Source organism: Chroicocephalus ridibundus, chromosome 6 (genome assembly GCF_963924245.1).
Source record: "Chroicocephalus ridibundus chromosome 6, bChrRid1.1, whole genome shotgun sequence".
NCBI classification, from domain to species: domain Eukaryota; kingdom Metazoa; phylum Chordata; class Aves; order Charadriiformes; family Laridae; genus Chroicocephalus; species Chroicocephalus ridibundus.
The window spans coordinates 44751565-44774573 of record NC_086289.1 but is presented as its reverse complement, the minus strand read 5'-3'; the positions used below and the strand labels follow the sequence as shown (position 1 = coordinate 44774573).

Sequence of the window (23009 nt, the reverse complement as noted above, 5' to 3'; positions counted from 1 at the left end):
ACTAGAAATTCACTTTGATCTTAATGAACACTGAGATGGGGGCAGAAAAGTGCAAGTGACTGACTGGCTCTGGCTTAATGCATAACTGCTCCCCAGCAGAACCACAGGCTCACAGCTCTCCCACTCCGACCATGACAGCTCGATTCAGCCGACGGTGCAGCTACTCTGCAGCAGGGGAAGCGTGTCACTGTGAGAGCCCGAACCCTCTGCTGTGCTTCTGGAGCTGCCATGCTATGGAGGGAAAAAGGAAAGGGCAAGTAACATGAATTCCCCAATTAAAAATCACTGAACAGCAACACTGGAACTCAAAGTCAGACTTTATTTTCAGCTTTAACACCAAAAAGCCACTTGGATGCAAGCCCTTCTGCGTTGCTGCTGGTGTTACTGCATCTCACAGAGGGCAGACCTTGTCAGCCGTTTCACCGGCTCCCTCCTTTCATCTCACAGCCCCCTTACCTTCACACACGACTGGAAAAAGACTGTATCAGCCAGAAAGCATGGGCTGTGCTGCCCTGGTACCTACGGGTAGCATTCAATAACAGGTGCTGCAAGCACAGGGCTGCTCCTGCCCTGACCCTCGTGCCAGAAGCCTGTCAAGCAGCTGCTGTGTCTAAGCTGTACCCTGCTTAACAGAGCACGGTGCCTGCCTCTTTCCTCTTCTCTGCCTCTGGGAGCTCATATTTCTCACCTCCCACTGTAACACTTATCAGAAAGTATATCCTTCACCTCTAGCCTCAGCGTCCCCTTCCCCAGGCTGGGAAGTCACTGATGGTGGGGGTGGAGGGTGGCAGCTTGTTCTCAGCTCATCAATCTATCACAAACCCCTGCAGCAGCCTAGCTGGCTCCAACCCTCATTTATTTTAAAGCACGGAGGATGTTTGTGTTTGATCGGATATGCTGGATAAATGATTTCAAGCCGTGGATTTCATTTCATCACGAATCACAGACATGAGTTGAAATCTTGTTCATGAAGTTGGCAGCTGAACTTCGATTGATCTCCCTGGCAAGGTGGAACACTAGTCACCCTGAAACAAATAATAATATAAATTAAATCAAAGAGGGGCACAGGAAGGTGATATGCAAGAAGACATCATTCATATAATCCTTAACTTTACTCCTGGCCTGTGTATTGACATATGAAAGGGATATTTGCTTTCCTGGTTTACTAGTAGCTGTGAAACAGAAACACGTCATTAAGCAGTCTCACAATCCCAGCTAAGATAAACCCCAGAAGCTTCTAAACCAGCCCCAAGATTCTCTTATAACTTATCAGGCCTTTCAGCATAGCTAATAGCTTTGACGTCCCTACGGATAAGGGACATCTCTGGGAACAGAGATGTCTGCCTACCTCCTGCAGAAACCCTTCCAGTGAGGCTCCCACCATCCCGCTGGAAATGGCACTGCAGGGCTCGGGGCTGGTGGCGCAGCTCTCTACCTTCAGCATCGTTCACTTCCTTTTTTACTCCATGCCAGCAGAGGAGATGACCCGGAGTCCCTTTCCAAGGACATGAAGGGTCCCCCCTCCAAACCGATAAATCATTCAGGTGCTCATTGTGGAGCTCCTCCCGGGAACCAGGAGAAGCAACAGAGCCATTTCATTTCTTACTCCTTTTTCTTAAATGCTACTAGTTGTGCAGTAGGAGCTATATATGAACACTTGGCCCTTTTTTCACAAAGACCCCGAATCCCAAAGTCAGACTAGAGAAATCAGTTATTAAAGCATCTCTCTGCACCTCTACTGTCCGCAAGCAGGGTAGACTGACAGTTTTTCAGTGTCCTGCATTAAATGGGCTGGTGAGTTCTCAGCCCAGCCCTGCAGTATAGCATCCTCTTTGAACAAAGCCCCTAAATCACATATAACATCACCAAGGAAGGAGAGGAGAGAAGGGAAAAAGAAAGTGGAGGTAAATGGGCGACAGGAGGAATAGAGAAGACAGCACAGCAAAGCAAGATCATGACCGGTGCTTATTAGTAGCGCAGTGATACACATCTGCATTTCACAGCTTGTAGTCTGTGCCCTGGAGCTGCTCTAAAGGCCCTCTCCTGCTGCCGTACCATGATGGGCCGTGTCCTTCCCTGGGCACAATGGGGGTCAGGAGGGAGCTTTTAAAGAAAAGCTGCTCAGTATTAACTAGAACGCCCGTGCTCAGCAGGGCAGCATGGGCATCACCTCCCTGTCTTAATGAGGAATGGCCTCAGCCTTGCGACCTCCACAAAGATGCACTTGCCCGCATCTCTCCATGGCACCTCACTGGCCTCCAGAGCCTAATTCCTGAAATTAGGTACTAGGGCAGAGGTTTTTGGTTTCTAAAACAGACAATGCTCTGGAGAATGGCCAGAGGCTGTGGGTACACCCAGCGAGGGTGGGGAAATCTGGGGGGAAGCTTTCTGCCTACAGGGAGAGCAGGATGCGTGAGAGCAGGTCTACAGCACTCAGCTGGAGCAAAATTACCAGCAGATCATCAGCTCGATAGCAGGATTTAGTGCAGGGAGGGCCAGGCCAGGTGAGTCACCGGGCTGCTGCTACCAGTCGCTGGGGCTGCTGATATCTGTGATATCTCAGTGAGCGCGGAGTGGGGATCGGCAGGGAGATCGCCAGGTTAGTTATGGAGATGGGCACCCTCGAAGGTCAGCAGCTGCTGCCTGTGTCTGTGCCCCTTCACAGCACCAGATGCTGGGGAGGACAGAGCACCAGCACCTGAGACCTGCCAGCTTTTGCCACTTGTTACTCACATGGGCTTCACATTCTTCCCCCAGGAACTGGATGAGGAAGCAGGTTTTGCTCCACCGTGAGTTCCTCCTCCAGAGTGCACACAATGAGCTGAACTGTGCCCAACCCCAGCATGACAACGGCTGAACTTTGCACATTGAGCCATGGTCAAGCACCAGGGACCCAAGCCTGTGGCTAAGCTTCTGGGAAAGGCCAGATCAAGACTCTATAAGAACTAAAGCAGAGGGACATCCCCCTCCCCCAGAAAAAACAAAAAAAAAAAACAAAAACCAAAAAACAACCAAACAACAAAAAAACAAAAACACAAACAAACACCCACCACCACCAAAGAAAACATCCCAAAACAAGAAACAGTCACTCTGGTCATCTTCAAGACCACTAGGCCCTGGTAGGACAAGTGGGTCTGGGTTATGTTGCCTTCAGCTCCATCACTTGGCACAGCAGATGAATGAGCTCAAATACTTGCTCATTACTTCGTTACTTGCATATCCAGGGCTCCGCTCACCCCATCGTAGCACCAATGATAGCATCACCAGCTATCATTTCGAGGCAGTGGTATCTTACCCTTTCTCTGTGCACGGGGGGGGGGGGGGGGGGGGGACGGGCTCCCAAACAGTCAAGCTCGGTCTATTAATCAGGGATCACATCGCACCAGAGGGCGTGGAGAGGCCCTTGACACCAAAATGTTTTGACAATCAAACAAACATCCCCAAGTGACTCTAGGCATCAAGCACAGCTGATGCACGGGTAGCCAAAGCAGCTTTGAACTGTCTAGCCAGGCAGCCACATAACAGAGAGCTCAGCAAATCCTTCCTGAGAAGCTGGGTGAACTCCCGGGTTACTGCTACACATGAAGCCAGCTGTCCCGTCTGCACATCCAGCACCACCTATGCCGGCTACTCTGATGGTAACTCCAGTCTATGCAAGCAGAAAGCCAGTGCTGCTACCTGTGAGGTTTTAAGGAATGACACCCACCCTATCATAGAAGCATAGAATCGCCTAGGTTGGAAGGGACCTTTCAGATCATCCAGTCCAACCATCAAACTAACTCTGACAAAAACCATCACTAATTTAAACTATATCTCTAAGCAATATGTCTACCCATTGTTTAAATACCTCAAGGGATGGTCCCTCAACCACTTCACTGGGCAGCTTGTTCCAATGCTTAATAACTCTTTCACTGTAAAAATTTTTTCCTAATAGCCAGTCTAAACCTCCCCTGGTGCAACCTGATGCCATTTCGTCTTATCCTATCACCTGTTATTTGAGAGAAGAGATCCACCCCCACCTCTCTACACCCTCCTTTCAGGTAGTTGCAGAGAGCGATAAGGTCTCCCCTCAGCCTCCTTTTCCCCAGGCTGAACACTATCCCAGCTCCCTCAGCCGTTCCTCATAAGACTTGTGCTCCAGACCCCTCACCATCTTCATTGCCCTTCTCTGGACATGCTCCAGCACCTCAATGACTTTTTTGTGGTGAGGGCCCCAGTAAATAGAGGGCACAGTAAAGCCGTCGCCCTCTGCGTGCCCTTCCAAACAGCCAGCATCGGACCCACCAAGCCTTCCTCACCGCAAAGAGAAACACAGATTGCAGATACCTGCTGCTAAACTGTATCTGTAAGCATGAGGCCCCATGGCCTCCCCACTGTAGCCACTAAGGGATGGAGAGTTCAGGTTCTCTGGGTAACACTGTTGCAGCTCCCATTTAAGAGCGGAGAGAGTCACTTCCCTTGCTTTGCAGTCAGGCTCCCTGCCCCACAAACGCAAACTAAGCCCAAACACATCATCCACCCATTGGTAGGGCTCCCCCCTTCCCTTTGCTCCAGGTGGAGGTGGTAACTGGATGGGAAGAGGCGGTCCTTGGCCTGAAAAATCTTAAGATATTGCAATTGGGTGTGCAGGGGCTGCAGCTGGACTAGATTAGGGTAGAGTGGGCTAACCGGAGGGATTTTTGCTGGGTTTCTCCGAGCACTGTGTTAACCACAAATCGTGAAGCAGCAAGAAGACCTTAAAAAAAAAAAAAAAAAAAAAAAAAAAAAATCACATTTCACATCTGACACGCTTTCTTACAGAGCAGGTCCCCCCCAAAAAACAGAAAAAGTCCCATGAGGTCAAAAGAGAAATTAAAAGTAATTGTCAGGGTCTGAGGTTCTACAGCACACAGGGTACTGAAATGACTCACCCTGCCATAGTCGAGCTACCAGATTTCCTGTTTGCTCTGCCCCAATCTTTGGGTGTTTTTCAGCAAATGGAACTGTGAATTAAACTCCTACACTAGAAAACAGCTGATGGCAATGGAGGTGGGGTAATTTCATGAGGTAACTGTGACACACCAACATGAAAAGACTTGTGATCCAGTTTTGGTTTAAATTTGGAGACTAAAGTTCACCTCAGTCCTTATTTTTGTCCAAATGGCTTATTCAGCTCAAGAACATATTTTGCATCCCTATTTCCCCTGCTGCACAATGGAATATGATGCCATGCACTCTGCTTGTCATAGCTCAGATCCTGTCTTACATTTCTCTAATGCCTTGCATGCTGGAAAGTCTTGGCATGTTTCACAAGCTGCTGTATATGTAGCCAGAATCAGACATGTGGCCACTTCTGGGGTGGAAGACAGCAATAACTGCATGTGCTGCACTAGGAGGAATACGGTTCTGTCCCGGAAGAGATACTTTTGCATAGCATGTCATTAACGTCAATCTCTGAACACCCAGCAAGCTGCTAGCTACAAGTCTGGCTGCATCTGAAGGACTGGAAATATTACTGCTGGGATGTGAACCTGTAGTTTCAGGCAATCTCTTTCTGCTCAACGTGCTAGGCTGTTGGTAGCTGTTTTCATCACTTAGATACACCATAGACCAGTAATAGATAAATATCAATGTAGATCACAACCTCCTGGGAGAGGTAATGCCTTCTCAAAGGATGCCTTTGAGAAAGGATCCAAGAGCAGGTGGGAAAGGAGTTGAATTGCCAGAAAAAAGTAATCTCCTCTCTCCCACCTCCCATCACCTGCACGTCTCTCTGTTCTCCTCACTGTCCCCAAATGTGGGGTTGCAGCTGGCAGAGGAGGCAGCAATGCAAGGAGATGAGTCCTGCAGATTGGGAGGGAAAAGGCAGAGATGCGAGGCGGGCGGTCGTGGTCTGGGCTGCGGTTCTCAATGAGTTGCGTTAGCTGCAGAGATTGAGGCGTGCATGGAAGTCACGGCATGACACAGGGTCTGTCCTCCCACTGCCTTCTGCAGCCCTTAGGGTCCTGCACATCCCACCCCTGGTTGAAGAGATAGCAGTGTGACAACTCAATTGGCTATGACAATGCAAGTTTGGTGCCTGCAGCTAGCATGCCCCCGCTGAACACACTCTTTAATTCAGGCTCCCAATCCTGCTCCCACATTAGATGCCAGACTCCAGGCACCCTGCAGCTTCCATAACACCTACCTGGAGCCATTTGCCACAGCCTGCCCGCTCATCTCTGTCCCCTATCCCAAGACCCTGGGCACCAAGAGCACGTCTTTCTGGAGGTCTAAGGGAGAGACTCCAGCAAGGTTCTTGTTGAGGTACCTGCTAGTTGCCTTGCAGCACTTGGGATGGTGCCAGTGAAAAGGCAGGTGATGCTCAGCAAGTAGGAGGTTGGCCAAGGGCACCTGTGATCTGGTCCCAGTGCTGCTACCAGCTCCTTCCTCAGTTGGGTTCTAGTTTACTTCCTGCTATGATTTTTGACAGACCTACAAACTGGCTGTTCTTAGGGAAGGAGAATGAGGGCGAGGGGGAAGAAATCCTTTTCTCCATGCCAACCTTTCTTAATGTCATCCTGGAGCTAAAGAGGGGAGCAGTTCTTGTGGCCTCAAGCACTGCCTGGGGCAGTGTCTGGCAGTTGAAGAAGACCCGGTTTCCAGCCGCTCACCCAGCTGCTGCGGTGTGCGTCCTACCTCAGCCTGAATCACAGCTGCCAGCAGGAGTGCACACCCGGATCTGCAGAGGAACGCTGCCTTCAGCTGCACCCAGTGCTCAGGAAACCACAGCCCTGGTTTAGTGGTGTAGCTGTAACATGGGTGAGTGTCTTTGGGCACACTCACAGCGGGGAGACTACAGTTATTTTTTAGAAGGCATTTGCATTTTGGTGGGGTAGAGGATATGAAGTGATTGCCTAAAAAAACAGGGTCCAGCATACTGAAAAAAATGATCGCCGCTGACACACAGTAGCCCTGAGCCAGTCAATCCATCCCTGGCTCCCAACAGCCATGCGGCCACAACAGCCTCCCAAAACAATCAATGAAATGTTCTGCCTGCAGCGCAGTAGGGTCCTGGATGCCACACAACATCTGGAGTTTACTGGATCATTAACTTATCTTCCTTGTGCATCTGTGCAGAAACAAAAGGCTGCTCAAAGAGAGAAGGGCCTCTGAATATCTCCTTACAGGTGAGATGGACAATTTGAACTCACGGGTCTGCATGCAGAGCAACTCCATATCTCACACCCTGAGCAGAGGAGACTGAGCATCCTGCACATCCGCCAGCATCTGGTCCTGCAGGTCCGTTCCATGAAGAAACACAAGCGCCTGCACAACATGGTCTCACTTGTGGCTGCTGGGCCGCACGGGGTGGGCAACATGAAGTAGATCCACTGCAGTTCTGTATCACCAGCACAGCAGGGAATTTTGATCAAGTCTATTCATCCAGCCACTGTGCAAGCCCTCCTGAAAACACAGAAAGTGTGTTGTATCAGTTAACAGTGGTCAGCAGCAAGCACCTATATTACTAGGCACTGTCTACTTAAAAATTCTTCCTTTTTCTCTCCAACCCTAAATCACAGTCATACTCATTGCTTTACACAGGTAAAGACTTTTGTCTTTACACCAGGGGCAAGATTTGCACTAATGTAGGAATGAGAGGTCCACTGGTGAGCACACATACCAGTCTGTCTTTACAGGACGTTGTGGCTGAACAGAGCTGAGGCCTCACCCCCACTGAAGCTGGTGTCTGGATACTGAGCTTCTAATTCAGCAGTGAAACGGAAGAAAATCAGACTCATTCCTTGCTCTGCCTGCCTCTGCCACCATGTGCCATCCTGGATGCTTCCTGTTCCTCAACAGCATCTTCCACTTTGCAACACTTACAGCATTGCCCTTCATCTTAAAAAGCAGTGTGTGGGGCAGCCAACAGCAGAGCCATTGCCTGACGTCTCACAGCCCTGTCTCTGCCTTGCGCATTTCTGGGCAGGGCCAAAAAACATCGTGGTGGGCAGCCCTGGGCTAGCCCCTATCTTCAGCCCTGCCTCTTCTCCCTCACCACATGCAAACGCGGTGCTGGCTCAGGCCAGGATGTCTGTACCAGCCTCCAACAACGTCATTTCTTCCATTGCCTGGACCTGTTGTTTTCAAAGGAGCAAAGGGCTAAGGGATATATTTGTTGATGGTGTGTATGTTGGTTACTACCAGGATTGGCAGTTTTAAGGATTTTCCACCTATCGTGTGTCCCTCCACGTTGCAGTGCACTGACCCAGACACAACACTGACAGCTGCAGGGTAAATAAATAAAAACAGAGTATTTTGATCTCGGAGGGGGAGGTGGTTTGGAGGGGAAGGGGGGGCCGGGGGTGTCAGCCAGACAGAACAGGGTGGCCACAGCTGTGATGGGAACAGATGCGGCACAGGGAGCGGGGAATAAAGTTCTGCAAATGTAAGCAATGCTGGAAAGTCTCGGAGAATGGCATGCATATTTGGAACAGGTGGGAAGTGTTTACATTGAAATAAGAAGGATGATGGCCTGAAAGAACGCTGGTCACGTTACCTGTGACCCAAACTGACCGAGCGCAGCTCCTGTGGGCCCAGAACATCTCAGACCACCATTTCTCTGAATGCACGTAGGGTTCTTCCTGGTGCTCTGTGGAGCTTGTAGGTGTTTTGTCCCTTTCACGAGCTAGCTGACATTGGCTCTAAGCTAGCCTTTACCCCAGTCTAGCTTTTAGCAGGTCTCTGTAGTACCCCTGTGCAAGCCTTGGGCCAGGCGGGTACAAGACAGTATCAAGACCGGGCTCACCTGGGCCAGCAAACCTGCCAGTGCAGTCTCCAGCACAGATGGAGCACAGCTGACAGTGCCTGAGGACACCCATCCGGCTGACCCCAAGCAGCAGCCCTGCCATGGTTGGGTCCCAAGCTGCATACAGTGGTTTGGTGGGTTTGGCTTTTGGGGGATTTTTTTTGTGTTTTCTTTTCTTTTTTTTCTTTTTTTTTTTAAGTGTATCAGAAATTTCTCAACTGATGTTTAAATGATGGAACAAGTAGACTTGGACACTTTTTAAAATCTCAGAAGCAGCTCTGCTGCCAGGAGGAGCTCGGCAAGGCTCTTGGCGGGGCAGGTAACCTGTGGCTAGCTGCTGTCTGACTGAGCTGGTATTTTGGTACAAAGCAGTTGTTCTGTGTGCTCTCTCTGCTGGTGGTCATTAAAGATAAGAGGTTGTGGGGCTTGTTGTAGGGATCTTTGCAATGCCACGAAGTTATTTGCCTCCACCCTAAGGACTCATCACAACTAATGACAAGAACAAAATCCTTCTTTTCTCCTGGCACATTATATCCTTTCCATAAAACATTAAGGGCTGGATTTTTTAAGAACCCTTGAGGCACCTGTGTCACCATTTAAAATTAATGGAGGGTTGGGAACCCATCTCCCTAAGGTGCTATTGTAACCCCAGCTAAATGAGTTGAGCTGAGCCCAGCAAAGACACACAGTGGGGCGCTGGCGTAGCTGCGGGATGATTGCCTGAGTCACACCTACTTTACCCAAGAGTGTCGAGGAGACATGTCCAAGGTCATTTCATGCAGCAGTGGTGCACGGAAGAATAGAGACCAGAGGCCTCACCTCCTAAGCCTCCAGTCTGCCTCCAAGCTTCCCTTTTGCTCCTGGCTGATTGCTGCCTCATGTGACCCAGGAGAGAAGAAATCCTTCTTAACTACAGCTATTTCACCGGAGGATGCTCAAAGGCAGCTTGCAAGAAAGTTTGAGCGTTTCTAATCAAGCTGAAGGAAGGCTCACGAACACAAAGTCATGTTCAGAGACATTCTCTGCATTTATTCACACCCTAGCCCCTAGATAAAAATAGCTTTATATGTTAAGTTTAGGACCGCAGAAAGCCCAGAGGATAGCAAGGGATTATCACAAAAGGGCAGCAAGGCAGTCAAAAAGAGCCTGGGGGACATCTTGTACAATTTCCATGAAGGGAATAATTAATTCAAACTGTATACAGACAGCTCTGGGAGCGTCCACTCTAGAGATGTTCAAAGAGTCCTTTGCTGCTTTGGGCTCACTTTAAATCGAGTGTCCTAAAAAAACACTTCAGCTATGCATTTAATTTCAGCTATACAGGGTGTTTAAATGCCAAGGGATCAGGGAAAACTTTGTTATTAAAGGGCTGCAAGACTTTAATAAGGTACACGGTCATTAGAAAGTTGTTGAGTCATGAAAATATTCTCAATAATTTGAAATTAATGTTTAGTGTATGCTGTACCATAAAATGCTTAGATGTTGTGGCCATGGATACTAAAGAAAAACCTTAAGGCCATGACTACACGAGCAAGTTACCGCAAGGTAAGCTAGGGTGTAATTTTAGAGCACACCACTTACAATAAGGTAACTTCCCATTTGCCAGCTCTTGTCCTGGGACCAGAGGAGGCAGCTACATCCTTGCTGAACATGGCCCAGGCTGCCCTTTGAGGGCTGCTGGCTGAGGGCATGCGTGTGGCTAGGTACAGCAGAACAGATAAAGTGCAATAAATCTGTGCAGTAACTGACCTTTCAGTAACTTTGTTCTCCAGCATAGATGCAAGGATGGATGGACTATGTGCAGCAGTCGATGCCATAGTCATTAGTCATGGACACAATTAGATAATCAAGAAGCTAAATGGAAAGCGATGGAACCTAATGCGGAGATTCTGCTTCATGAAAACAATAAATACAAATATTAATAAATGCTTGCAAATAATAATGTTTGGGCACCAGTTTCCCTATACTAGCGGCTCTGTTGAAGAGGTGGGGAAAAATGACTAACTACCAAGAGTTTCCTTCTCTCCTCTCTCTTCCAGAAAAACACAACTATTTGAATTAAGACTGCTTCTGGTGATCTTCCCTTTCTTTTCCATCTCTGGATCCTGCCAGGCAAAATTCATCGAGTTCCACTTGTGACTTTAATAAGACCAGAATTTCTGGATGTAATTGTTGAAAAGTGTGTTCCCAATAAATTATTTAAATCCAGGACAACAGGGCTCCTTATCCCAAATCAAAGAATCATCCCAAATCAAGGATTCAGCCCAGAGCCTGTCCTGAGCCTGCCCAATGCTAGGTGGAAAATCATTGTCTGCCTAACCCCAGTGGCTAGGGCAGCCTGCAGCCTGGAGATTTTTCTTTTCAACTCAATAATGATCATTGCAGGATTTTTCTTTCTTTCCTCCCACTCACTGTTGTAATGAGGGGAGCGCTGTACGTGTATTTCCTCTCCAAATTTTGGAAACTGCTTATACCTCCTGTCGTAAAAAATGGAATGGAGCTTCACCAAGAAAGCCCTGCTACTGCTCAGATGAGCAGGAGGAAGCTTCTGAGTGCTCCAGACCCGCCCTTGGGGGCAGGTGAGCAATCCTGATATTCAAACCATCTCTACAGTCTCTTCTTCTATCCATGTTAGATAGTTATGGTGTTAGTTAGATAGTTAGATGTTATAAACCTTTAGGGAGTGAAATAAAGAGACTACAAAGGAAACCATGAGCCTGGTGAGTACAGCAATCAACTTTCATTGCCTCCCACCAGGTTAAGACTTCATCACGTGAGAGTGCAGCTTCCTTCAGAAACACTGACATCTGTTCGTCCTGCACATCCCTCTTGTTTCAGGTTAAGAACTAATGAACCTGTAATCCAGGCTTGTCACCTTCCCTTGTGGGCTGGCCTGTAGGTCAGGGCTGTAGGACTCTCACTGGTTCCTGAGCACCTCACCCAAAGCAAAACTGTAACCTGTTTATATCCCAAAACCCAGGATTAATTAGAGTACCTTTGCAAAACCTGGCCTATTGCTACATAAGTTTTGCAGGTGTTGCACACCACTTCGTGCCTTCTAGGTGGGGAAAGTGGGAGAAGATGAATGGGAAGAGGAAGAAAAGGGGTTTTTCCCCCCTCACACTGATTGTTTTCTTTCTTCATACTCCTACAACCCTCCTCCCCAACATGACCTTTCTGACCAAGGTTGTATTTTGGGGCCGTCACACTTTACTCTGCAGAGGAGCATGCCGTGGTGGATGCTGCTTAGCATTCCTCGTACTCCTTGTGGAAGCAGGGGCAGGATGCAGATCCCAGCCAGCACACTGCCTGAAATTACACAGAAATTAAGCAGAAATTACGGTTCCCTTGCTAGTAAAGAATAACCCGCATTTCTACTGTTGCCCAGCTCTACAATGAAGAAATATTGTTGTGATGGAGCACAAAATACTCCAACTGTCCACCACTGCCGTGGTTGTCTGCAGGAATCTCTTTTCTTTAGGTACTCACTATATCAGTGTCTCAAGGGTTAAACTACCTGGAAGAAGGGGATTTTAGTAGAAGATCTGGAGCAGGAAACATTATCAGCAATGTTAATCTGTCACATCTTTCCTGGACTGTACATACCACGCTCCATCACTCTGGCATGTCATGGCCTGCATTGTTACAAGATGTACCGGAGCTGTAGCCAGCCATAGTTTGGCATCTCAGTGAACCTTCTGATCCAAGAAAATACGGGAAGGGAAAAACAATAATGACATTTGAAAAAAAAAAAAAAAAATACAAACCAAAACACCAACCAACCCTACACAAACCAACTCACCTCTATAAAAGGCAACCAAAACTAACCCCAAAACTTCTAGCAAGTACTAAAATAGATTTTTTCAAATACAACTATAGAACAAATCTTTTTGAATTACAGGCGAGCTAGACCCTTGAATGCACACCACTAATGGATGCTGAATAGGTCAAAACCTAGAGTTTTTCTTTGTTATGTTTCTCTCATATTCAGACACGTACAAAGAAAAAAAATAATATTAAAAACATTTGTTTTGCTGGTTCCCATTTCCCAGTTCTGGCAAGAACCTGGCCAGCAGCCAGGCTGTCCTGAAAACATCCCATGTTATCTGAGCTTGGAAATGCAGCAGACTCAAGCTGGACCAGTCCTTGGAGTTGACACCACCAGAGTGCCTGGAAGCCCACGCCTCGGAGCAGACACAGGACTGCAGACACCAGATGAGAGGGAATGCTCTTGGCTCTATTGTTGTTGTTGAGCTCCTGGAAAGGAAAAATGCTCTGGATAGGATAAAAAAAAGTCTCAAAGGAACGGATGATCTCACTTGTCCACACACACACGCCCAGATGTACAAATATATATAATTAACTGGAAAATACTGTGTGGTACAAAGGTTTCTTCAGTTGGGTTCATCACAGTTGGGCTAGTCAAGGTTGGTACAGCCATAACAAAGAGCGCTTCCCACACATCTCCTGCTAAGAGCCCTTCTACCACATCACAGAGTTTTAGTATGCATTTATATCTGTTGATAGGCACCTCTATGCTTTTCATATACAGAAAACTAGACATGTGATGCAATTATTAAATATGTAATAGCCTATGTAGTCATCAATAGAATATATGGGCTCTGTGAGCACACATGTTCTTATACAGGCAGTTTGCTGATCCCTTTAAACCGTCGCAAGGGTGTATAAGAGGCAGGAGATGAAAGGACTATCCCATTCAAATACCATAAAGAAGACAACCCAAAAGAATAAAACCAAACACTACCGAAAACATTCTCTCCATCTTTCTCCCTGTGCAGGGAATCTGTGGTGGAATGGGGGAGAGCCATTGTAGTAGTCCGTACTATGGGATCTTTAGGTTTCTTAAGCAGCCCCATGACCACTCGGACAAAGTTGCAAAAAAGCAGCCCAAGTTACAGCCACAAATGACCAGTTTCAAAAGTGTCACAAAACGTCTTCTGTATCCCTTTCCCCATTTCCTAGACAGTGCCTCCTACGGGACACGGCAAAGAAAGTGCTCCTCAGAGCACAGCTTAGATTCTTACCAGCACGTCAAAGCAGCAAAATCATTTCCATGCATTGCTGCGATGCCATATTGCATAACAAACAAGTCGTTGGTCTATTCTGTTCCAAAACGATAGTTTTTATCTGTGACTGTTTGTTTTAAAGCACATATGCCTCCATGTGGGGCTTGGGTTTTTTTTATTGTTGGAGTGGGGGGTCAGGGGGCAGTTTGGGGGTTTGGTTTGTTTAGGAGATGCTAATAAGCATTCCCACATGCCTTCTGCTCACGCTGCAGATGAAGCTGTGTCCCTGAACACAGCTGGTGGTGCCCATCGTCTCCATCCTGGAGGTACACAGGTTCCCACATGGGCATCCCTAGCTCTGACCAGGGCATACTTAATCCTCAGGAGCCACAGTATGAGAGCAAAACCAAACCTTTTCCTTGCAACAAGGGCCCCACATCATCTCCTAACATTTTTCAAGAGCCAGAACTGTCTTAATAAAATGAAGGACCGAGAGAGAGAGAGAGAGAGAGGAGCTGTGCTACTTCTGTTTAGATACCTCCAGAAGCCGCTACATGCTTGTAGCATTAAATGGAAATAGCTCGCTACTTCCACTGCCCCGCTAGAGTAGGAGCTGGTATGTTGTTTGTCTTGCACTGAAGAAATAGGCCAGTGTTTCTCAACAGGAAGGCTCGTCTGGATACCAGACAAAAAGGGCTCAGGAACACCAGCCCTCAAATAACCTAACCACTCACTCATCCCGACCCTTCACACATTCAAGAAAACTCACCACCACAGCTGCAGATTTGCATCCAGCTTCCCCGCAAAACAGTTAACTTAATCCCTGAGCACTAATGAGGGAAGCCAAGAATGGTTATTTTTTAGGTAACAAGAACGCCCCAAACTTTACTGGCCTTACATGACTTTTAGCTTCTTGTTCCAAGCTCCAAGCTACTGAAAAGCTTGTCTGTTTTTTAAGACTCCAGGTCATTCCTTTCTCTGTGTCCAAGCTGTTCTTCCAATATCTTTTTAAATCGTGTGCTTGTTTCCAGTGAGCGGACTCCGAGCGACAGGAAAAACTCTGTAAGAGAAATTGTCTTCTTGCATATAAATCTTACTTTGAAAGGAGACGGTATTTTTGGAATTCAAGGGTTTTTTTCCCTGCAATATTTTTTGTTCTGCCACTTACAGGAACCCTGTGTCTCTGGAAGGAAAATGCTTGCTCAACTCTAACCTAAAACAAGGGGCACAAGGTAAAAATCTCCTTTCCTAAACACATTTTCTAGATGAAGGAGGTGTTTTATTTTAGTCTTTTGTCTACATTTCTTCATTTGTCTACCTCCAGGTGTGCAGGGTTTCTGGAGGGGAATGTGTCATTCCCCTGAATACAATACAGCACAAATTCTCATTTTTTGCCTCACTTTAAGGTGCCCTGTCTATGCCATGCTTCCCCTAATCGTAAATCACAAGCAATGGTACTCATGATACAGACAACTCAGAGATGCTTTGAGGTTCGGCTACACATTTTAAGAGCCTTGACCAAAACATTATTTATTACTGGTTACTTAACAACAACAACAACAACAGCAGCAGCAACAACAACAACAAATGTAAGCTTGCAACAATGAGTTAGGAGTGTCAAAGGAACAAAAGTCCTGCCCCAAAGGCTTATACTTTATACAAACATTATGGGCAGAAAGAGCACAACACAATGAGAAGCACAGAAAACGGCTTAGCATCACAGACAGTGGCCAGGTTTCAGATGTGTGCAACCATAATCACTAAAGCCAGCTCCTCACCCTTGATGACTTCTTGCATCCATCCCCTGGCCCGTGCACCACTGCTCTGACGGACTGGCTGGTAGAGTCTCTGCTGAATGCCTATGTCTGTCACCAGGGTCTGGAAGTGGCACAGAGCTGGAGAACAGCTGGCAGCCCCCTGGGCACACACTTAAAAGTCACGTAAAACTCCCCCTCTGTGACTGACGCCTGGCGCTATGGGTTTTTCTTCACCACGGGACCCAACATCCCCCCAGCACAATAGGTTGTAGCATAGTCTTATACTTGAGCAAAGGAGATACCAAGAGATTTGAGGACTTTGTGTGTAATTGATGGTAGCTCTCAGTAGAGTCTGACATCCTAGAAAGAGGAAAGACAATCAGCACTGTTCCCAGCTGGTTGCACTAATCATTGAGGCACACCCCACACGTCTAGTTCATTATAAGACAAAGACGGAGATATAAAAATTCAAGATGGGACACTGGCTAATAGCTGGCTGTTCCATTCTCATCCCCAGAGACAGTAGAAGACCTGGACAAGGGCAGAATGATTAGATTTCTCCTCTGTTAATGCTTACATGGCCACAATCAACATAAGAATCATAGAATCATAGGATTGTTAGGGTTGGAAGGGACCTTAAAGATCATCTAGTTCCAACCCCCCTGCCATGGGCAGGGACACCTCCCACTAGATCAGGTTGCTCAGAGCCCCGTCCAGCCTGGCCTTAAAAATTTCCAGGGATGGGGCTTCCACCACCTCTCTGGGCAACCTGTTCCAGTGTCTCACCACCCTGGTGAACAGGGAGAGGGATTCAGCTTACCTGACAGTGCAGGTATCTCCATCCGACCTGAGCACTCTGGGCTCATGTCATAGCTGCTGGAGAAAAGTAGGCATATTTTTAGGGGAAATTAGCCAGGCTTGTTTGGGCTATGAGGTTAAGATGACTCAGCCCCTAGACACATCTCTTGCTCTCTGCTTGTTAGAAGGGATGTCTAGACAGCTTGGGTGTAGGCGTTGCCGTGTCCACATTTGGTGGGATGAATCCCCCTCACAGAACCACGTGCTGTGCCAAGGAGGCCCTCTGACACCACCTCAAGAAGCAGGGCAGAGTGCTACAAACAGATAAAGGAGGTCTAGACCCCCATGGGGATTTAGTGGCCTCACTCCTGGCTGACTTGCACAGTCATGCATGGGCTGCATGCAAAAACCAGTGCCCAAACCCCAGTTCTCTTCTGCTCCCGGTGTGTTTTGGCAACTCTGCTGCTCCCTTCTTGGAGCTCTGCAGAGACAGCAAGGAGCGGCGCAGTGAGGGGGACAGGCGTTGACGAAGCTCCCAATTAACCTGCCTGATGGATGGGCTTCTCCAAGCAACCCTCAGCATCTGGATGCAAACAGGCATGCCACCCTCGCCGCCGCATGGTCTCCAGAGCAACATCTGCGGGTGTATACACAACAGGACCGTCAGGTAGCTGCTTGTGTGCCACTGAATATCATCACAAACTTTTATTCCTGGCATGGGGTGCAGAGAGATGAAAAATGACACCACCCTGCTATAATCTCTCTAATTCTCCAGTGTCATTCTCAAAAGCTATGTGTCTAGACACATATATATACAGACACACAAATACACCTCACTGTCCTTTGTCACAATACCACTCAGTTGTACCAGCACTATTTACCTTAAAATGAGTTAAGAAAGACCAAAATCTGTATCTAGCACATTCCAAGTCACCAGAATATTTATTTCGTTTTGTTCTTGCTACTCATGGTCCAATCCTAATGATGGCCATCCATAGCAAAGAGTGATACTCATCATGTTTGTCTTTGGGAGTGGGTTCAAATAGCTTGGGACTGAACAGTGGTAAGTGAATAGTTTTCATAAAAACATCTAAATGCAAACAGAAATTTGGAGTCCTATCCTGCTTCCATTTGCAGTCATCATCTTGAGCAGACAGGTCCCAGTAGTAACTCTGGAGACATCTCCAGTGAGAGAACAAGTGAGGTCTGTAAGATCCTGCAGACAAGTTGCCTGTCCCAAATGCAACAAGGACTCCAGAGAGAGGATCTAATGAACTGCCTCTCACAGTGGGCATTCACATGAAGAACTTTATTCTCTATGAACCAGATACAGTGATTTCACTGAGTGCCCTGGTGCTCTTGTCTGATGGCCTGTAGGTTGCCAGTTCTCCAGACCTTGGGAAGCACTGTTAAGCAGCTTATTTTGCGCATGCCACATATAGAAAAGGTCAAATAGCTGCACCTCTTTTGGTAACTGGCCGTGTGATGATGACCATGAACTTAATCAAAGGACTTTTCAACCACTAGGAGCCTTCCCAAAGGCACGAAGAAAGGGCAGCCCTGGAAGTCAAGGGACAATGAATGCACTGACAAGTAGGTAGACAGGGATTTGTGCAGAAATATCTGCATGTGCATGTGTGAGGGGAAGAGACAAGACAAACTAATCCCTTTCCTTGAGGCTATGTCTTTACTGTTTCAGACTGGCACGTGTCTCCTTTGTTTTTGATAATAGAGGTAATTACATCTGAAATGTTCAACTGTAAATCCATCATGCAATTAAGGGAATTCAAACTGCACAGAACTATGGGAACATTTAAGGATGGATTATGGATACAGATTCTGAAAATCATACTCCATGTTTTCCATCACTTGACTCAAAGTCTCAGGCAGCTTACTGCTTTCCCCAGGGACTATCTGTCTTCCCACCACAAGATAAGAGAACCACACACTGATTCCACTGAGAATCACTAGTGTACTGTGGTGGAACAAAAAAAACCTTTATGGTTTGGGTTTCCTTAAATTTTTTTTTGACCCTCCTTATCACTAAACAAAAGCTTGTGGCCTTTCTTAGATAATCAACAATTAAACTCTTATAAAACCATATGCCTGGATAAAGCTACTCTTACGCAACTTGGACAAAGCTTTTTTCCCACTGTATTATTACTGAAGAAATCTATCATTATATTTTACAAGGAAGCCTAAAATGCAAAGCACTTAGTTAAAAATACAGATGGACCAGTGTATTTCCAAGTCCTCCCACCCTCTCACACGTATATTTGAAAACAATAGAGGAAAGAAAAAGAGTACTAAAAGAGGAGATTCATTCTTTCCTTATAGGATCACCAGTGACATCTTTCATGGGCCACAAAGTGGGGAGTGCCTGGGCTTACCTTACAGTTTAGTCTGCGTGGAAACCTCTCCAGTTCAATGCTGGAGCGATGGTGCTGATGAAAACGTGGGTCCAAGGCTGGGCTTAAACACAGGGTCTGGTGCCCCCTGTGCCTCTCCATTTTGTTGGCTGTCGGCCAGGCTCAGGCCCAAGGCATCAGTCTTTGCTTAGGAAGAGTGAACTTGGCCTTTCTGCTGCTGGGACAGTGCACAGCTGCGCACAGCTGGCCTGAGCTGCCAGGCCAAATGAAGGGAAAGTACCGTGTGCTCCCCCTTGGGAAGGGAGCTGCCATTCCAGTACTTGCTTGTAGGAAAGGAAGAAGGTGGTCTGAGCACAGCCTCAGATGTGGGCTTCACCAGCAAAACAGAGGAAGAGGTCAGTAACTAGAGATTGCTCAGAACCTTCTAGATCAACACGGTCCTTATTGCAGAGGTGAGCTGTATCTGACACCAAGAGCAGAGAAGAGGGTCATTCGCACCTCGTGAATATTTCCCGATGTGAACAGAGAGTGATTTTTTTGGGGTGATCTTTGAGTAAGGAATGCCATTACTTACACCACAGTCACTTGGGATAATATTTAGTGCCGATAGCCTTTTGCAGGGCAAGCTCGAGCAAGAAAGATCAAATCTTTGCTTCAGGGCATCCATTGACTTATAGCTGCAGAAATGCCAACAACAAAAAAAGCCAAATGCAAAATGAGCGTACAGGGGCTGACTACAAAACCATGAGGTTTGGTCAAGTTTTTTTGTTTTGTTTTACTTTGGCGTGTACTTGGGTCATATTCTACATAAGCGTAAGGGCCAGAAACAGATTTTGGATGTTGGGGCCCGGGGTTTTTTTTTGGCTTTTCTTTGTTTTTTGGGTTTTTTTTTAATGAGAACGTAATTTCTTAGATAATTACAGATTATTTTTTCCAAAAGCATCACATTGCAAAATTCAGGATAAAATTATGAGAACTGGCTACATAGTAACTACTACTCCCGCTTCTGCATGCAGCATTACACAAATGTTGATTAAAAACTAGACAACTTTCTTCCACTCACCACATTTGGATTGTTAAACAACCCAAATATCTTCATATTTCGAGTATCACCCAATCTTACTTGAACTTTTAGACTGGCCTGGGTTTGTATCTTTGCTGGAATGAGCGGGACAAGCACTCCACCCCTCCTTTTAAATAGACTTAAGCTGTATCATTTAAGTTACTTGGAACAGGGTGCAGGAACCATCAGGAAAGGATTAACTGTAACAAAATCTTTGTGAGGTTAAAAACTGGACAAGCTGGCCATTTAAACTCTGTGATGGGCCATTTGCCTGTAGCAAACCAACCTTCTGAAAAAACAACCTAATTACGTGTGTCTGCCTTAAAGGTGATGCATGAGGGTTTCTGTTGTTACTGGAAGATGCCCCAATGGAAATACCTCCATAAAGCTTTTAAGAAGACACCAACTCGGACGGAGCGGACAAGCGGACTACAGACTAGGATTTAATTAGTGAGAGGCGTGAAAAGCCAGCAATCCGGCCCAGCATTCCCTGGATTTTGTCTCTGGCACAGGAAGGGTTTGCATGTTTCCCGCTTGTGGCTTCTATTTTAGCCTGTATTCATTGTTGAGATGCTTCAACACAGCTGTGCTGGTTCATTAACTGCCCAGCATGTCACTCAGCCCAAGCAAATGGCTTTGGGGTAGTGTTTTCCAACAATTCAAGGGAAGGGTAGACCTCTGTGAGGAAAGGAAGGTGTTGGTCTAGGAGATATTTCGGAATCTCATGAGATACATTAAAAAAGAAGACCAGAGAAGAAGACTCAAGCAGGAGCAAGGCAGCTTCCCACAGCAAAAAGGATGGGAGTCAAGTGGAGATTTCAGGAATAATCCTCAGCCGTTGAAACACCGCTGAGACATCAGTGACCAACAAACCAAGATCTCCCTTTGTATTACAGCTAATAGCTCCAGTAGAGAGCCTGTAGGCTCACAAGCGAACACTTTGTAGGCACCAAGTGTACACCAAGAATGAGGGAAATGGATCCACAGCATCCCCACCCTCTTCTACTCATTGCATCCTGCTCTCAGGCGAGAACCATTCGCAAAATTGGAGCACACTCAAGCCTTGCCCTTGAATGCTTCGGTTAGGAAGGTGCCCTGCCCTATTCCAGAAGCTGCGTCAGAGATGTGCTGAGCCGTGCAGCTGCTAGTTGAGCGCCGTTTCCAAAGAAACTGGGTCCATATCGTGCCGCAAGTGACTCATGCTGAGATCATCCCACTCAGGAAGAGAGAGAAAGAGCAGTCCCACCTCTTCCTCCGGGGTGGGCTCGCGGCATGGAGGAGCAAAGCAGGTGCTGCAAGCTGGGATGTTCGGGGCTTCCCGCTGCCTCATTTCTTGGATCCCCGTTTTGTGCTGTAGAGAGGGAGACAGGCCATAGGGAACATGCTGTCTGCCATCCCACTCTATGGCATCCATCACTAGTGACAGCCCTTGGCCACGGGCAGCATGGGAGGAATATCCCCTGCATGCAGCCCCGACACGCTGGCATGCCTCTGCTCCTCTCCCCAGGTCTTGCTGTAACCACTGTGCTGCCCCACCATAATGCAGTCTCCTTTCTCCTGCCTCACCATGGGCATTAATACAAACCCCTGTAACTGCTCGCTTCATCCTCCATATGGGTAGTCTCTGGAAGACCACTATGGGCCCAGGTAGCATAAAGGACTGTGGATATTTGGCTTTAAAGGCACGACATTAGGAAATCCACATGGCACCATGACAAGCACGAAGTCCCCGTGACTATTGCCATGCTGGTACTAACCCTATCTCAATAATGAGCCATGGGGTCAGCCATCCAAAAACACTTCCCAAGTCCTCTAAAACTAGTTTAGAAAACGCTAGTTTTATTCTAAAAACCTGATTCAGGCTCAGGCAGCTCAGCAGGAAGTGAGCACAGCAGCCCTAGAGCTGTCAGTGCAGACCCCCATTGCGGCACAGCATTGCCATGGCTAGGTCTATCATTTACGTGCTCACATCTACAACTCTAGAAGCATGGCTGCTTAAGAAAATGAGGACTCTGTAATGCAACTTCCCGATCCATCCTGTTCTGCTTGTCGCTTGCCTAGGCTTTGACCCACACCATTACAGTTCTTCCCAAATGGGTTCCCCTGGTAGTTGCCTCCCATGCACATGAACTCACACGTGTCTGCACCACGCAAGCTGCTTACGCCTGCTTTTCCAGGCAGTCATTGCTGTTCAAATTGCCCATTAGAAGCCCAGCTTGGCCCAAAAACCGAAGAGATTGACAAAAACACATTTTGCTGCTCTTCCTGCAAAACTCTTGAACTCCTGAAAGTTGAACACATGAAAGCAATCTGAGGTTAGCGTGTAATACACAAACCACATAAAAGAGGTAATTTAGCATTAGACACATGTTACCAGAAACAGGTTGAAACTAATACAGGTTTTGCATTCAGGTCATAAAATACAGCGCTTATATCATCTTGTGAGGCATCCCTACTTAGTGTGTCTTGATGGGGGAATAACTATAAGTGCTCTGATGTCCATACAAGCTGAATACAAAAAACACCCTTCTTGGCCCCTATGAGACAGATGCTCACATCAGCGGGACAGGCTTTTAATGGTGACAGACAATTTGGGAGAAAGACAGGCCAAAACTATTTTCTTCTTTTCTATTCCCATTCCAAATTTACTGAAAGGCCACACCAACGAGCTGAATCCAAGCACTTCAGTAATCCAATAATGCTGGTTTTTAGCACTGCCATAATACGCCTTAAAATCCTGATGCCAATGATCCAGTTGGAGCACTAGAAGTGAGAGTCCACACTCCCCAACGCTGCCCAGTGACTGTGCCTCTGGCATAGAGGGATGAGCACGGAGATCAGCCTCCAAGCAGTATTAAGGAAACCATGTGCGATGTCTCTTCTGATCCTGGGGGAAGCCACACACAACCTAATGTTAGCAACTTCTGTCCACAGTTGACTCCTGTAGGAGCCCCTAAAGCTCAGTCTCTCACTTTAAGCCAGAAAAAACAACAAATTCAACATATTTCAAACAAGATGGAGTTCTGAAAAGAGAGTTGTGTTGCACCTTTAAAAAGTATGTTGGCAGAGAAACCGGGTTTAATTTGAAAGTTAGTTTGGTGTGAAAGAGCTACACAGCAAAATGCTAAATCCCTTTAGAGAACAGAATGAAATAAAAGCAGATATTCCTTTTCTTAACACCACGTCAGCAAAATTCTCCTTCCTGGGCAAGAAATTTTTTCTTTTGAA

The 23009-nt window shown here is 46.9% G+C and overlaps 1 long non-coding RNA gene across 4 annotated transcripts; it reads right to left on the bottom strand.

Moving 5' to 3' along the window:
- Positions 1 to 332: 332 nt before the first annotated feature.
- Positions 333 to 15907, bottom strand: LOC134517631 (uncharacterized). Of its 4 annotated transcripts, none has more exons than XR_010071691.1 (5): positions 15573 to 15907; positions 14693 to 14854; positions 7173 to 13024; positions 4669 to 4735; positions 333 to 1025 (listed from the first exon to the last, which is right to left on the bottom strand). It is a non-coding gene; the product is annotated as an uncharacterized LOC134517631 (long non-coding RNA). The 4 variants fall into 4 exon arrangements; XR_010071692.1 differs by lacking the exon at positions 4669 to 4735 and having other exon boundaries at positions 7173 to 7425; positions 11982 to 13024; XR_010071693.1 differs by lacking the exon at positions 4669 to 4735 and having other exon boundaries at positions 7173 to 12076; positions 12374 to 13024.
- Between the last annotated feature and the right edge of the window lie 7102 nt (positions 15908 to 23009).